Raw genomic sequence first — 15888 nt, 5'->3', positions numbered from 1 at the left:
TATCATTCTCCAGAGTATAGTGCTCCCCAAAAATTGCTGTCCCAACATTGAAAACAATCAAATAAGTCTCCTCGCTAGGGAATCCCTGGACTAGTCTGGACTCCTCGTTGTCCCCATCTTCCATCTCACTGCACAGTATTTCAACCTTGCAAGTGCTGTGATCCTGAGCAAGCAGGGGGGGCCCACTCGTTGGCGACGGCACTGGCACAGGGCCCCTGATAGTATGGTGGTGTGTCTGATGGCGGGTGGGCCGAACCTGCACTTTCATCTGCAGCTTCCTCTTTGTCACCGTGTAAGATGGAACTGTATATGGGAAGGGTAACCTGAGTTTCATCAGGGTCAGATTCAGGCCGTGTAGCGTGCGAGGGGAATGTAGTGGTCTGGGTCAATGTACCAGCAGATTCATCGAGCAGTGGCTGGGCATCAGTGCACTTGTGTCGCCCCCAGGAGTACGGTCGCCACAGTGGCATTACCTTCCTCCTAGGGAGTGTGATGTCATGCTTGGGAGCAACGAAGGATCTCTCTAGCAGGTTAACTGATTGGGCGGCGTTATTCCCACGAGTCATGACCCTCCAAACAGCGTTCATGAAGGCAAAGTGTTTGTTTTACGTGGGCAGTATGGTTGCAAAGCTGAACCCTAAAGGAATGTCCAGAAGGGCACCACCAGGAGTGGAGCCTACGGTTAAATTCGACTCCACCTGGGAAACCTCAACCATGCCAGCTACAGAACAGATGCACACATTGCAAGCTTAATTCCGTTAACGAACGAGACTCCGTCATGCCCCGTGGTCCGAGTCCGGCTTACTAGAGGGACACGTGAGGCTCTGGAACATGAGATTGGCCAATAACTGGTGTGTCATGCCCTTACAAGTCCGTGGCTGCATGTGCGCTACACTGAAAAGGCCAGCGTTTGTCGCTTACAGGTGCAGATAACCCGCTGAACAACGTTAGTGATGGGGATCACTGATTACAATTATTACCCGCGAACAATGATTTCCCAGTAAGTGCAGGTCAACTGCAGTTCCGGAATTAGGCCTAACCGTCATTCCTGAAAAAATGAAAAACTTACGTGTGCAAACCACAGGTGCTGTAGCTTGCCAGCCGTTCTCACGCCCAGTATGGATTACACGTGATTGCACAAAAGTTAAAAAGGGTACCGTATCCCCGGATAACATGTATGGATAGCGTACACATTCAAAATATATGTCTCAGGAGACAGGCTCAGACGGTGTTAGGCCCAGTATGGATTGCACGTGATTGCACAAAGGTTAGAAAGGGTACCGTATCCCCGGATAACATGTATGGATAGCGTACACATTCAAAATATATGTCTCAGGAGGCAGGCTCAGACGGTGTCAGGCCCAGTATGGATTGCACGTGATTGCACAAAGGTTAGAAAGGGTACCATATCCCCGGATAACATGTATGGATAGCGTACACATTCAAAATATATGTCTCAGGAGGCAGGCTCAGACGGTGTTAGGCCCAGTATGGATTGCACGTGATTGCACAAAGGTTAGAAAGGGTACCGTATCCCCGGATAACATGTATGGATAGCGTACACATTCAAAATATATGTCTCAGGAGGCAGGCTCAGACGGTGTCAGGCCCAGTATGGATTGCACGTGATTGCACAAAGGTTAGAAAGGGTACCGTATCCCCGGATAACATGTATGGATAGCGTACACATTCAAAATATATGTCTCAGGAGGCAGGCTCAGACGGTGTTAGGCCCAGTATGGATTGCACAAAGGTTAGAAAGGGTACCGTATCCCCGGATAACATGTATGGATAGCGTACACATTCAAAATATATGTCTCAGGAGGCAGGCTCAGACGGTGTCAGGCCCAGTATGGATTGCACGTGATTGCACAAAGGTTAGAAAGGGTACCGTATCCCCGGATAACATGTATGGATAGCGTACACATTCAAAATATATGTCTCAGGAGGCAGGCTCAGACGGTGTCAGGCCCAGTATGGATTGCACGTGATTGCACAAAGGTTAGAAAGGGTACCGTATCCCCGGATAACATGTATGGATAGCGTACACATTCAAAATATATGTCTCAGGAGGCAGGCTCAGACGGTGTTAGGCCCAGTATGGATTGCACGTGATTGCACAAAGGTTAGAAAGGGTACCGTATCCCCGGATAACATGTATGGATAGCGTACACATTCAAAATATATGTCTCAGGAGGCAGGCTCAGACGGTGTCAGGCCCAGTATGGATTGCACGTGATTGCACAAAGGTTAGAAAGGGTACCGTATCCCCGGATAACATGTATGGATAGCGTACACATTCAAAATATATGTCTCAGGAGGCAGGCTCAGACAGTGTCAGGCCCAGTATGGATTGCACGTGATTGCACAAAGGTTAGAAAGGGTACCGTATCCCCGGATAACATGTATGGATAGCGTACACATTCAAAATATATGTCTCAGGAGGCAGGCTCAGACGGTGTCAGGCACAGTATGGATTTGACGGGCCAGACTACACAGCGGAGGAGCAGGGAGAGGTAAAGATTGAAAATGCTGGGGCCCTGCCCAAGCAAGGGGGGCTCACTCGTGGGCGTCGGTACTGGCACTGGGCCCCTCATAGTACGGCGGTGTGTCTGACGGCGGGTGTGCACCACCACCGTCAGAAACACTTGATTGCACTATGAGGGACCCTGTGCCAGCGCCCGCGCCCAAGAGTCGGCCTACCCACCTGTCCAGGGCAACGGCACTCGCATGGTTTCGTGCGCTAGGTGGTGACCCCGGCCATGGGGGGGAGGCAGCACAGTTAGGGAGTTTTAGAAAGTGGCATATGTTGATGTTGGACATTCAGCTGATGCAAAAGGTGAAATTGTTCAAGTCCCAGGAAGAGGAGGACCAAAGCAAGCCATTTTTCTGTCACCCTATGTGTCATCAGGGGAAGGTGGGACAAAATCCTTGGAAACCCATGCATGGTTCATTTTAATGAAGGTTAGATCATCCACATTTTGGGTTCACAGACGGGTCCTTTTTTCTGTCAGGATTGATCCAGCTGCACTGAAGACTCTTTCCGATAGCACACTTGCAGCTGGGCAAGCGAGCTCCTGTAAGGCATATTGTGCCAATTCAGGCCAGGTGTCCAGTTTAGCGGCCCAATAGTCAAAGGGGAATGACCTGTGCGGGAGAACATCGATATGGGAGGAAAAGTAGTTTGTAACCATAGTTGACAACTGCTGTCTCCTGTCACTTTCCATCGATGCAGTATTACCAGTTGTGTGAGCGGGACTTGAAAAATCAGTCCACGACATTGTCATGAAACCCCTGTCTCCAACGCCACTTCTGCTGTGTGCACCACGAACACCTCTGCCAAGCTGCCCCTGGCCCGTACGGCTCGAGTGAGAACCATCACCGCTGCTGTGTGCTGGGAATGCCTCAACCAACCGGTTTACCAGAGTTGCTTGCTTATTAGCCAATATTAGGTCAAGGTTCTCCTGTGGCATGATGTTTTGTAATTTGCCTTTATAGCGTGGATCCAGGATGCTGGCCAACCAGTAGTCGTCATCGTTCATCATTTTGGCAATGCGGGGGTCCCTTTTTAGGATCTGAAAGGCATAATCTGACATGTGGGCCAATGTTCCCGGTGTCAATGATGCACTGCTAGTGCTGGTTGGAGGAGCACTTTCTGGCAAATCCACATCCCTCCAGTCACGCACAAACCCTGTACCAGACCTTGCCACGCCAACATTTTCACTTGCCCCACGAGATGCATCCTCCTCCCCTAAGTAATCATCCCCATCATCATCCTCCTCCTCCTCCTCTTCTTCCTCCACCTCGTCCAGGAGAGGTCCCTCAGCAGACAATGGCTGAATGTCATCAAGGATTCCCTCCTCCTCTTCCTCCTCGTCAACATTGGCTGCAGACGCCTGCTCCTTAAGGTACGTCAAAGTTTGCATGAGCAGACGCATAAGTGGGATGCTCATGCTTAGGATGGCGTCGTCTGCACTTACCAGCCGTGTGCATTCCTCAAGACACTGAAGGTCTTTGCAGAGGTCTTTCAGCTTCGACCACTGCACACCTGTCAACTCCATATCTGCTCTCAAAGTGCCTGGCCGTGTATCCTCCCACAAATGCATTATGGCCTGCCTCTGCTCGCACAGCCGCTCAACCATGTGCAGGGTGGAGTTCCACCTTGTTGCAATGTCGATAATGAGGCGGTGGTTGGGAAGGTGGAGCAATCGCTGCAGCTTCTGCATACGAATGGAGTGTACAGGCGACCGGCGGATGTGCGCGCACAGTCTTCGCACCTTCTGGAGCAGGGCTGTTAACTCCGGATAATTGTTGAGGAAGCACTGAACCACCAGGCTCAAGGTGTGAGCCAAGCAAGGTATGTGGCTGAGTTTTGGAAGGGCTATGGCTGCCACAAAATTACGGCCGTTATCACTAACTACCTTGCCTGCCTCAAGATGTATACGGCCCAGCCATGACTCAGTTTGTTGCTGAAAGTACTCGGCCAGCACCTCCGCGGTGTGTCTGTCAACCAAACACATCATCTGCAGCACAGCCTGCTGACGCTTTCCACTAGCTACTTGATAGGGGGACACCTCGTGTGCAACAGTGGCAGCTGCAGATGGAGTGCTCGTACGACTGCGCTCTGTGGACGAGCTTTCGCTTCTGGAGGAGGAGGAGGAGGAGGGTCGAACGCCTACAGCCAACTGTTTCCTATACCGTGGGCTAGGCAGCACTGTCCCACCACCGCTGTCCCCTATGGACCCTGCATCCACCACATTAACCCAGTGCGCAGTGATGGACACGTAACGGCCCTGGCCATGCCGACTGGACCATGCATCTGTTGTGAGGTGCACCTTTCCACTCACTGACTGTTTGAGTGCATGGACAATGCGGTCTTTCACATGATGGTGGAGGGCTGGGATGGCTTTGCGAGAGAAGAAGTGGCGACTGGGTAGGTCATAGCGTGGTACTGCATAGGCCATGAGTTTGCAGAAAGCTGCGCTTTCCACCAACCGATAGGGCATCATCTCTAACGAGATTAGTTTGGCAATGTGGGCGTTCAAACCCAGTGTACGCGGATGAGAGACTGAGTACTTTCTTGACCTACTCATAGTCTCTGGGAGGGTGAGCTGGACTTGAGAGCTGCATATGGTGGAACTAGCGGTGGACAGGGCGGACTGAGAGAGGGTTGATGATGGTGATGGAGTTAGTGTTCTTTCTGATGGCCTAGATTCAGTCTTTCGTTGATATAACAGTGGGATTCCCTGACTGCTTTGGCCTTGCAACGACACCTCAACATTTGCTGCTGTGCTAACCGGTGGGCTTACAGTGGGGGAAACAATGTAGCGTTGCTGACTACCTTCTTTGTGATCAGTTGCACATGTGGTACTTGAGGTTTGGTGTTGTGTCCACGCTTGCAAGTGCATGCTGGTTAAATGTCTAAGCATGCAACTGGTATTCAAATTTTTCAGATTTTTCCCTCGGCTAAAGGTCTTTGTGCACTTCTTACAGATAACCTTGGCCTGATCATGAGGATTTTGTTCAAAAAAGTGCCACACTGCACTCTTCCTACTTTGGAAGACATTTTGCGGCCTAGCACGCTGTGCTATTTTGACCGTCTGGACAAGCTGTCCAGCAACTCTTTTGATTTTTGGAACCTGTCTTTGGAGTGCTCCGGGCCTGCCAGATAACAGCTGTTGCGATGTCGATGTCTGCTGTGGATGCTCCTCCTCCTCATCTGAGCTATTAGAAGCAGCACCCTCTTCCCCCAATGGATGCCAATCTGGGTCAACAACTGGGTCATCCATCAACTCCTCTTCAATGTCATGTGCACCTTCCTCTGTGTCACTGTGTATGGTGGTATAGTATGCGGGAAGGGGCACCTGAGTCTCATCAGGGTCAGAATCTGGCTCATTACACTGCGAGGACAATGTAGTGCTCTGACTGAATGTACCAGCAGAATCATCTATCAGTGGCTGTGCATCAGTGCACTCCATGTCAGATTCATCTTGGCCTGGGTAATTCACCATTTCACTTGATAACCCAGGCATGGTATGTGAAAACAGCTCCATGGAGTAATCAGTTGTATGGCCTGCGTCATCCTTCAATCTTGGTTGGGGTGAAAGACACAAGGAAAGGTGTGGTTCATGAACATGACCCTCCAATGACGACTCAGTGCTTTTTTTTTTTACAACTTCAGAAGAGGAGGCGATAGAGCTGGAGGCTGAGTCAGCAATGTAAGCCAAAACTTTTTCCTGAAGCTCTGGCTTTAAAAGCGGTTTGCCAACTCCTAGAAAACTAAGCCTTTGAGGCCTTGTGGAGCCAGATGATGACTCAGGCTCAACACCTCCTGCATTCGGTCCTATTTTGCTTTTGCCACTACCATCAGATCCACCACCAACACCATCATTACCAGCTGGCAACCCCCGCCCAATTCCACGGCCTCTTCCACCAGCCTTCCTCATTTTTGGTAAAAATGTACACAAAATCCCACAAACGATATAGTAATGTAAAACAAGGTACAAGGTGTATATAGGACAGGGGAGACGTAGAATTTCTGAACACACTTGTGGACACTGTTGGATTGTGTGAGGCCCAGTTAATATCACACCGCTATGTCACAGGCTCAATGTCGCAGGTGTGAAAAATGTCACTATAGGACAGGGGAGATGTAGAATTTCTGAACACACTTGTGCACACTGTTGTGTGAGGCCCAGTTAATATCACACCGCTATGTCACAGGCTCAATGTCGTAGGTGTGAAAAATGTCACTATAGGACAGGGGAGATGTAGAATTTCTGAACACACTTGTGGACACTGTTGTGTGAGGCCCAGTTAATATCACATCGCTATGTCACAGGCTCAATGTCGCAGGTGTGAAAAATGTCACTATAGGACAGGGGAGATGTAGAATTTCTGAACACACTTGTGGACACTGTTGGATTGTGTGAGGCCCAGTTAATATCACACCGCTATGTCACAGGCTCAATGTCCCAGGTGTGAAAAATGTCACTATAGGACAGGGGAGATGTAGAATTTCTGAACACACTTGTGGACACTGTTGGATTGTGTGAGGCCCAGTTAATATCACACCGCTATGTCACAGGCTCAATGTCGCAGGTGTGAAAAATGTCACTATAGGACAGGGGAGATTTAGAATTTCTGAACACACTTGTGGACACTGTTGGATTGTGTGAGGCCCAGTTAATATCACACCGCTATGTCACAGGCTCAATGTTGCAGGTGTGAAAAATGTCACTATAGGACAGGGGAGATGTAGAATTTCTGAACACACTTGTGGACACTGTTGGATTGTGTGAGGTCCAGTTAATATCACACCGCTATGTCACAGGCTCAATGTCGCAGGTGTGAAAAATGTCACTATAGGACAGAGAAGATTTAGAATTTCTGAACACACTTGTGGACACTGTTGGATTGTGTGAGGCCCAGTTAATATCACACCGCTATGTCACAGGCTCAATGTCGCAGGTGTGAAAAATGTCACTATAGGACAGGGGAGATTTAGAATTTCTGAACACACTTGTGGACACTGTTGGATTGTGTGAGGCCCAGTTAATATCACACCGCTATGTCACAGGCTCAATGTTGCAGGTGTGAAAAATGTCACTATAGGAAGGGGAGATGTAGAATTTCTGAACACACTTGTGGACACTGTTGGATTGTGTGAGGTCCAGTTAATATCACACCGCTATGTCACAGGCTCAATGTCGCAGGTGTGAAAAATGTCACTATAGGACAGAGAAGATTTAGAATTTCTGAACACACTTGTGGACACTGTTGGATTGTGTGAGGCCCAGTTAATATCACACCGCTATGTCACAGGCTCAATGTCGCAGGTGTGAAAAATGTCACTATAGGACAGGGGAGATGTAAAATTTCTGAACACACTTGTGGACACTGTTGTGTGAGGCCCAGTTAATATCACACCGCTATGTCACAGGCTCAATGTCGTAGGTGTGAAAAATGTCACTATAGGACAGGGGAGATGTAGAATTTCTTAACACACTTGTGGACAGTGTTGTGTGAGGCTCAGTTAATATCACACCGCTATGTCAAAGGCTCAATGTCGTAGGTGTGAAAAATGTCACTATAGGACAGGGGAGATGTAGAATTTCTGAACATACTTGTGGACACTGTTGGATTGTGTGAGGCCCAGTTAATATCACACCGCTATGTCACAGGCTCAATGTCGCAGGTGTGAAAAATGTCACTATAGGACAGGGGAGATGTAGAATTTCTGAACACACTTGTGGACACTGTTGGATTGTGTGAGGCTCAGGTAATATCACACCGCTATGTCACAGGCTCAATGTCGCAGGTGTGAAAAATGTCACTATAGGACAGGGGAGATGTAGAATTTCTGAACACACTTGTGGACACTGTTGGATTGTGTGAGGCCCAGTTAATATCACACCGCTATGTCACAGGCTCAATGTCGCAGGTGTGAAAAATATGAAAAATATCACTAGGACAGGGGAGATGTAGAATATCTGAATACACTTGTGGACACTGTTGGATTGTGTGAGGCCCAGTGAATATCACACTGCTATGTCACAGGCTTAATGTCGCAGGTGTGAAAAATGTCACTATAGGACAGGGGAGATGTAGAATTTCTGAACACACTTGTGGACACTGTTGGATTGTGTGAGGCCCAGTGAATATCACACCGCTATGTCACAGGCAGAAATTGGCTAGTGTATGACAAACTACAAGGTGTATATAGAATTGGGCAGAATAGGAATCTCCCTAGAGTGTAGGTCTGTAAGAATGGAGCATGTCCTCGACTTATTCTTACAGAGTCACACACAGATAGCTTCACTGTGGCCGTGACAACAGCCGTTACACGGTACTGAGAGAGGAGCGTGCACGTACACCACTGTCCGTTGTCTGTAAAATTGTCAAGCTCCGTGTTTTTTAAGTATACGAACTGACACACGCTGTCTCTCTATAGTTTTGAATGTGATTAAACAGCAAATATACTTAACTGTTTGAAAAGCAGACAAAATTAGAAGGTGGAGGTCTGTAAGATCGGAACATGTCCTCGACTTATTCTTACATAGTCACACACAGATAGCTTATAACAGCCATTACACAGTACTGTGTGAGGAGCGTACACAGCTGTATGGTGTGAAAAAATGCACGCTCAGTACCTCACCAGGACAAAAAAAAAATTTGGATTGCTTTTAAAAAAGCAGTTTGCAGAGCAGTGGGAAAACAGCAATGCAGCTATCAGTAAGCCTTATAAGGCAGCCTAACAACCAACACAGCTGATTCAGCAAAATATAGCCTCCACTTGCACTGCACACACAGTGACTGGTGTGTTGTACAGGCAAAATCGCTAGCAGCAGAAGCAGTTTTTGGTGTCTTCTTCCCTGCCTAACGCTCTCCCTACAAAATCATCATCAGCAGCAGCTCTCCCTATTCTGAGACCAGCATGAGTAACATGGTGGTCGGCGTGCACGCCCTTTTATACCCCCTGTGACGCCCCCCAAATCAAGCCAATCACTTGCATGCCCTTCTCAAAGATGGTGGTGACCGCTGCCTATGTCATCACGTTGCCCACAGTGTCCGTGGATCCTGATTGGCTGAAAAAGGGCGGAAAACAAACTTTTGAAACGCGACTTTGGCGCTAAAGTCGCCGAGCTCGTGGCCGACCTCACCCTAGGGTCGGGTTTCGTTTCATGAAACCCGACTTTACCAAAAGTCGGCGACTTTTGAAATTTTTTGACCCGTTTCACTCAACTCTTCCATATAATACGGATGAGTGCTAGGCGATAAAACATTGCTTAGCACTCGTCCCAATGATAATCTATGGGGCAACTTCCATCATCCGATTTTTTCTCACACGTTTTCTATGTGCGAGTGAAATCGCAGCATGCTGCGACTGTAGGCATATCTCGGCTGAGAATCGCCAATGCAAGTCTATGGGTGTTATAAAATAGCGGATTACACGACTTGCGACTTGTGAAAAATACGCAGGCATTGGCCAGATGACAGGAAATTGCCTCAGCCATTAATCAGGAAGCTTTGGCATGCTTATTAGCCTGGGAAGTTCTGGAACAAGAAACTAGCACGCCTCCACGGAGTACAGCAAGATGGCCAGGCAAATTAATGTCGATCTACTGATTGTACTTGTACAGGAGACTTTGGGATTTACGTGATGCACATTATGCCGACCGTGCTCGCAAAGATGCCTCATGGAAACGTATCTGCTGGCAAATTTTTCCAAACTATACACAAAGTACATCTGAGGTTCAGCAGGAAATGAGTCAGTACTAACCTAAAAATACAAGTCCAAAGCATGGTTTTTACCTTAATGCACAAATGAAGCTAACAGGATCCTATGTGATGTTCTGCTTGCTAGCCTGCATGTTTATTTTACACTTATGAATTAGCCTGCCAGAGCAGCCTTTAAGCTACATTTCACTATGCTTACACTGTGATCCTAATGTCAAACATTTGTTGGATTATTTTGCAGTTGTGATGTCACTAGACGATGGCGGAGCTGCCATGACCAATTCCACAGAGAGCGGCAGAATCGGGCCAGGAGTGGGTCAGAGAGACCCCAAAAGTGGAAATACATATATTACAACCACTTGAATTTTCTGGTATCAATTATGGATCTCCGTCCGTAAGTGCATGCTTCAACTCCCCACACATTTGCCAAGTTGCCTTAAGGTATGATAGTAATTTTTTTTTCATTTCCTGCAAAATAGAACAGAATCCAATATAACAGAGCGGGAGACAGGCTCTGACTTGGAGGTCAACGTGGACCCAGTTGGTGAAGGGGAAGAACAGGCTGGACCATCTTCCCAACAAGTTAGTAGGCACCAACCACCACCACCAGCACGGCCTACTGCAGGAAAGGAGGCAAATCAAGAAGAGGAGAACCGTGGGCAGAGTAGCAGCCCAACCCTCCCGCTTGATACCTCACCACAGGCTGCAGTACTGTCACGGCATGGACGACGCAGAAGGGAGCTAAACACCACTGGGACCAAACGCCAAGTGAATACTGGCTTATTGAACTACCTGTCCCGCACTGCAAATGATGATGGGGAGGAGGCCTATGCCCGGAGTCTGGCTCGCTATCTCTGCACAATCCCCCCAGAAGTCAGGCTGCGGGCCAGAGGTGCTCTCCAAATCGTCACAGATGCATATACTCCACCCAATAACCCAACTCAGGTCTTGGCTTATCTTGAAAGATGGCAACTTTCACAGGCAAACCGTTTCCAAATGCCTGTGCCAACAGAGGATAGCACAAGACTTGAAAGTGATCCTCCTTCCACACGTAGTCCATCCCCATAACCACCTCAAGGTGTCATCCAACAGTACATCACCAGTATGGCCACTTGCCATACCCAGAGGAGGAGAGTGGCCACTACATGGGTATGGTTGACATGGACATTCTGGGGTGTATCCGCACATGGGCCCTGTCAATACCCTTGAGGATGTCTCTCAGTACCAGCATATTCCACCCCAAGTACCTTCCATGCTCCATCATGCCGCCTCAGCCACCACTCAGCAACATGGCCAATTAGGCCAACAAAGTACCAAAAGCACTCAGGCTGCTGCTCCTCCATCTCCACCACCTACATATATAAATTTGTGAATATGTTTTGGTAGTTTTGTTTATAATTTTTTTGGAAACTTTATATTATTATTGTTTTCTTTTGTCAAACTGTTTCTGGCCGGCAATACAGGCCATATTTGCCATATGACGTTAATATGGTATGTTATGTCCTGAAATTTATGCAAGCATAAAGCGTAAAGTCAATATGGGTTTCTTTTTTTTTTTAATGTCTAGATGATGCTTGGAGAGTCTTATTGGAGACATATTATATTTTAAGGAAAAACAAGGGAAAAAATAACTTTTAATAATTTTCTGTTTAACACACACAGCAAAAAAAATCATAACATAGACAATGCATTATCTTGCCAAGGAGTATATCCCTCCGGCGAAACAAAATAATTATTGAAGACATCCCGCACTTTAAGTCCAGATGGTGGCTGACGTGGCGCCGTGGTTGATGTCCATGTGGAGCAGGCCCGACATTGTTTACATCTGCAACATCATAAGCTTCATTAGCAAGACAGTCATGTTTTCGGGTAAAGTTGTGAAGTGCAACACATGCGTTTAAAACTTGATTGACATTTTGTTCGCTGAGTTGGATTGCAGACTGCAGAACCTGCCATTTGGCAGTGAGAATGCGAAAGGCACACTCCACCAGGCGGCGTGCACGGGATAGGTGGAAAGTAAAAATTTGGCGCCGGTGGTCCAGGGTTCGCCGTGGATAGGGCCTCATGAGGTTCCTAGTTACCGAAAAGCCTCATCACCAACCATCACATAATGCACTGGTTCGTGATTAGACCCTGGTAGCTGACGTGGGGGTGGGAGATCCAACTGATTACTGCGCATACGCCGACCCATAATCGAGGAATTAAAGACTCTGGAGTCTCCTGTTCTGCCATACGCCCCAATATCTACTGTTGTAAACATGTATGTGCTGTCAACCAGGGCCAACAGCACTACTGAAAAATATTCTTTGTAATTATAATATTGTGAGCCAGAGTTGAGCGGCTTACGTACACGTATGTGCTTCCCATCCAGTGCCCCTATACAGGTAGGAAACTGACACGTGTCCTCAAACCCACGGGATATACGCAGCCAGTTTTGTTGTTTCGGCTCAGGCAATACCACTTGATGCAGTCTTGACCAAATTTCAGAGCAGGTAGAGTGAACAATGTCCGAAATGGTGGATTTACCAAGTAAGAACTCAAGGTGTAGGGCCTCATAGGACAGCCCAGTGGACAGAAAGCTAGAGGCAAAAAAAAAATAGGGTATAAACAAATAACAAATTAAAAACAAGACCCAACATTGGTAACATACCGTAAAGTCAGTAGAAGTTGCTCCTCTGCCGAAATAGACTTGAGCATCATGGTGTCCTTGTATGTGATCCCAGGGTGCACAGTCTCGAGCAGGCTCCTCCGACAATATTGATAGAACTTGTCTGGATGGCTGCGTAGTGAAGCATACAGACGGGGAAAATGGCCTTTTGTCACCCGTTGTCTCAAAAGTGGATGCACCCACATTCTTCTCCGCCTCTTTGGATCAACAATTACTGGGTAAGGCTCCCCGAAACGCTGGGACAAAACCCAGTGTAAAAGAACCTGCTCAGTGGTGTCAAAGGTTAGCCTGTATGACATGTTGCACAAAAATCAGCTCTAGAAACACAACAGCAAACTAGGAGGAGAAGGGGACTTGTCAGTCAACCCATAAATAGCCTTAAACATTAATTTAAAATTAATTTCAGGCCAGAAGTCATTCATTTGCTCATTTTCCATGAGTGCAATAAAATCACGCCATGCGGACGCCATATGGATGTCACACGGATCCTTAGATGCGAGGAAATCGCATCATTGCATTTTGCATGGATTACATACAGATTAACATATGGAAAACAGTTGTGCGATTATCGCATTACAAAATCAGTCCAATATTTAATATGATGTGTGTGACTCCAGCCTGAGTGTGTGAGTGTGATTGTGAGTGTGAGAGTGTGAGTTTAAGTGTGAGTGTGACAGTGTGAGTATGTGAGTGTCAGTGTGAGTGTGAGAATGTAAGTATGAGTGCGAGTGTGAGTGGGAGAGTGTGAGTGTATGAGTGTGAGAGTATGAATGTGAGTGTGAGAGTGAGTGTGTATGTGAGTGTGACTGTGAATGTGAGTGTGTGTGTATGAGTGTCTGAGAGTGTGTGTGTGTGAGTGTGAATGTAAGTGAGTGTGAATGTAAGTGTGACTGAGTGTGTGTTAGTGTGTGATTGTGTGAGTATGACTGTGAGAGTGTGAGTGTGACTGTGAGAGTATGAGTGTATGATTGTGTGAGTGTGTGAGTCTGAGTGTGTGAGTGTGAGTGTGAGTGTGTGCGTGAGTGTGAGAGTGTAAGGGTGAGTGTGTGCGTGTGAGTGTGAGAGTGTGAGTGTGACTGTGAGAGTGTGAATGTGTGAGTGTGTGTGAGTGTGACTGTGAGAGTGTGAATGTGTGAGTGTGAGTATGTGAGTGTGTGAGTCTGTGTGTGTGAGTGTGTATTTGAGTGTGTGTGAGTGTGAATGTGAGTGTGACTGTGAATGTGTGAGTGTAAGAGTGTGAATGTGAGTGTGTGAGTGTATGAGTGTGAGTGTGTGAGTCTGAGTGTGTGAGAGTGAGTATGAATGTGAGTGTGAGTCTGAGTGTGTGAGTGTGAATGTGTGTGAGTGTGTGACTGAATGTGTGAGTGTGTGAGAGTGTGATTGAGTGTGAGTATGTGAGTGTGTGATTGTGTGTGAGTGTGTGTGCTGCGTACGACATATAGAGTGTGTGTGTGTCTGTGTGTGTGTGGTGCGACGGTGTTCCACTGGTGGCACAGTGCAATTGGTTTTTACCAGCAGCAGTTTCCATATTGGGATACCCATCACTTGGGTGTCCCAATATGGCGGTCAGTGAACTTCCTCCGCTTGGAATTCTGGGATACAGTGACATCTGGACAGAACAGGAAACGAAAAGATTACAAGACAATTATATATACAGTTGTGGCCAAAAGTATTGACACCCCTGCAATTCTGTCAGATAAGACTCAGTTTCTTCCTGAAAATGATTGCAAACACAAATTCTTTGGTATTATTATCTTCATTTAATTTGTCTTAAATGAAAAAACACAAAAAGAATTGTCCTAAAGCCAAATTGGATATAATTCCATACCAAACATAAAAAAGAGGGTGGACAAAAGTATTGGCACTGTTCGAAAAATCATATGATGCTTCTCTAATTTGTGTAATTTGTAATTAACAGCACCTGTAACTTACCTGTGGCACCTAACAGGTGTTGGAAATAGCTAAATCACACTTGCAGCCAGTTGACATGGATTAAAGTTGACTCAACCTCTGTCCTGTGTCCTTGTATCTACCACATTGAGCATGGAGAAAAGAAAGAAGACCAAAGAACTGTCTGAGGACTTGAGAAACCAAATTGTGAGGAAGCATGAGCAATCTCAAGGCTATAAGTCCATATCCAAAGACCTGAATGTTCCTGTGTCTACCGTGCACAGTGTCATCAAGAAGTTTAAAGCCCATGGCACTGTGGCTAACCTCCCTAGATGTGGACGGAAAAGAAAAATTGACAAGAGATTTCAACGCAAGATTGTGCGGATGTTGGATAAAGAACCTCGACTAACATTCAAACAAGTTCAAGCTACCCTGCAGTCCGAGGGTACAACAGTGTCAACCCGTACTATCCATCGGCGTCTGAATGAAAAGGGACTGTATGGTAGGAGACCCAGGAAGACCCCACTTCTTACCCCGAGACATAAAAAAGCCAGGCTTGAGTTTGCCAAATCTTACCTGAAAAAGCCTAAAACGTTTTGGAAGAATGTTCTCTGGTCAGATGAGACAAAAGTAGAGCTTTTTGGGCAAAATCATCAACATAGAGTTTACAGGAGAAAAAAAGAGGCATTCAAATAAAAGAACACGGTTCCTACAGTCAAACATGGCGGAGGTTCCCTGATGTTTTGGGGTTGCTTTGCTGCCTCTGGCACTGGACTGCTTGACCGTGTGTATGGCATAATGAAGTCTGAAGACTACCAACAAATTTTGCAGCATAATGTAGGGCCCAGTGTGAGAAAGCTGGGTCTCCCTCAGAGGTCATGGGTCTTCCAGCAGGACAATGACCCAAAACACACTTCAAAAAGCACTAGAAAATGGTTTGAGAGAAAGCACTGGAGACTTCTAAGGTGGCCAGCAATGAGTCCAGACCTGAATCCAATAGAACACCTGTGGAGAGATGTAAAAATGGCAGTTTGGAGAAGGCACCCTTCAAATATCAGGGACCTGGATCAGTTTGCCAAAGAAGATTGGTC

The sequence above is a fragment of the Dendrobates tinctorius genome, unplaced genomic scaffold (genome assembly GCF_039654945.1).
Source record: "Dendrobates tinctorius isolate UK_male_01 unplaced genomic scaffold, ASM3965494v1 ptg000011l, whole genome shotgun sequence".
Lineage (NCBI taxonomy): Eukaryota > Metazoa > Chordata > Amphibia > Anura > Dendrobatidae > Dendrobates > Dendrobates tinctorius.
The sequence above is the reverse complement of the archived record's forward strand: the minus strand, read 5'-3'. Positions refer to the sequence as shown.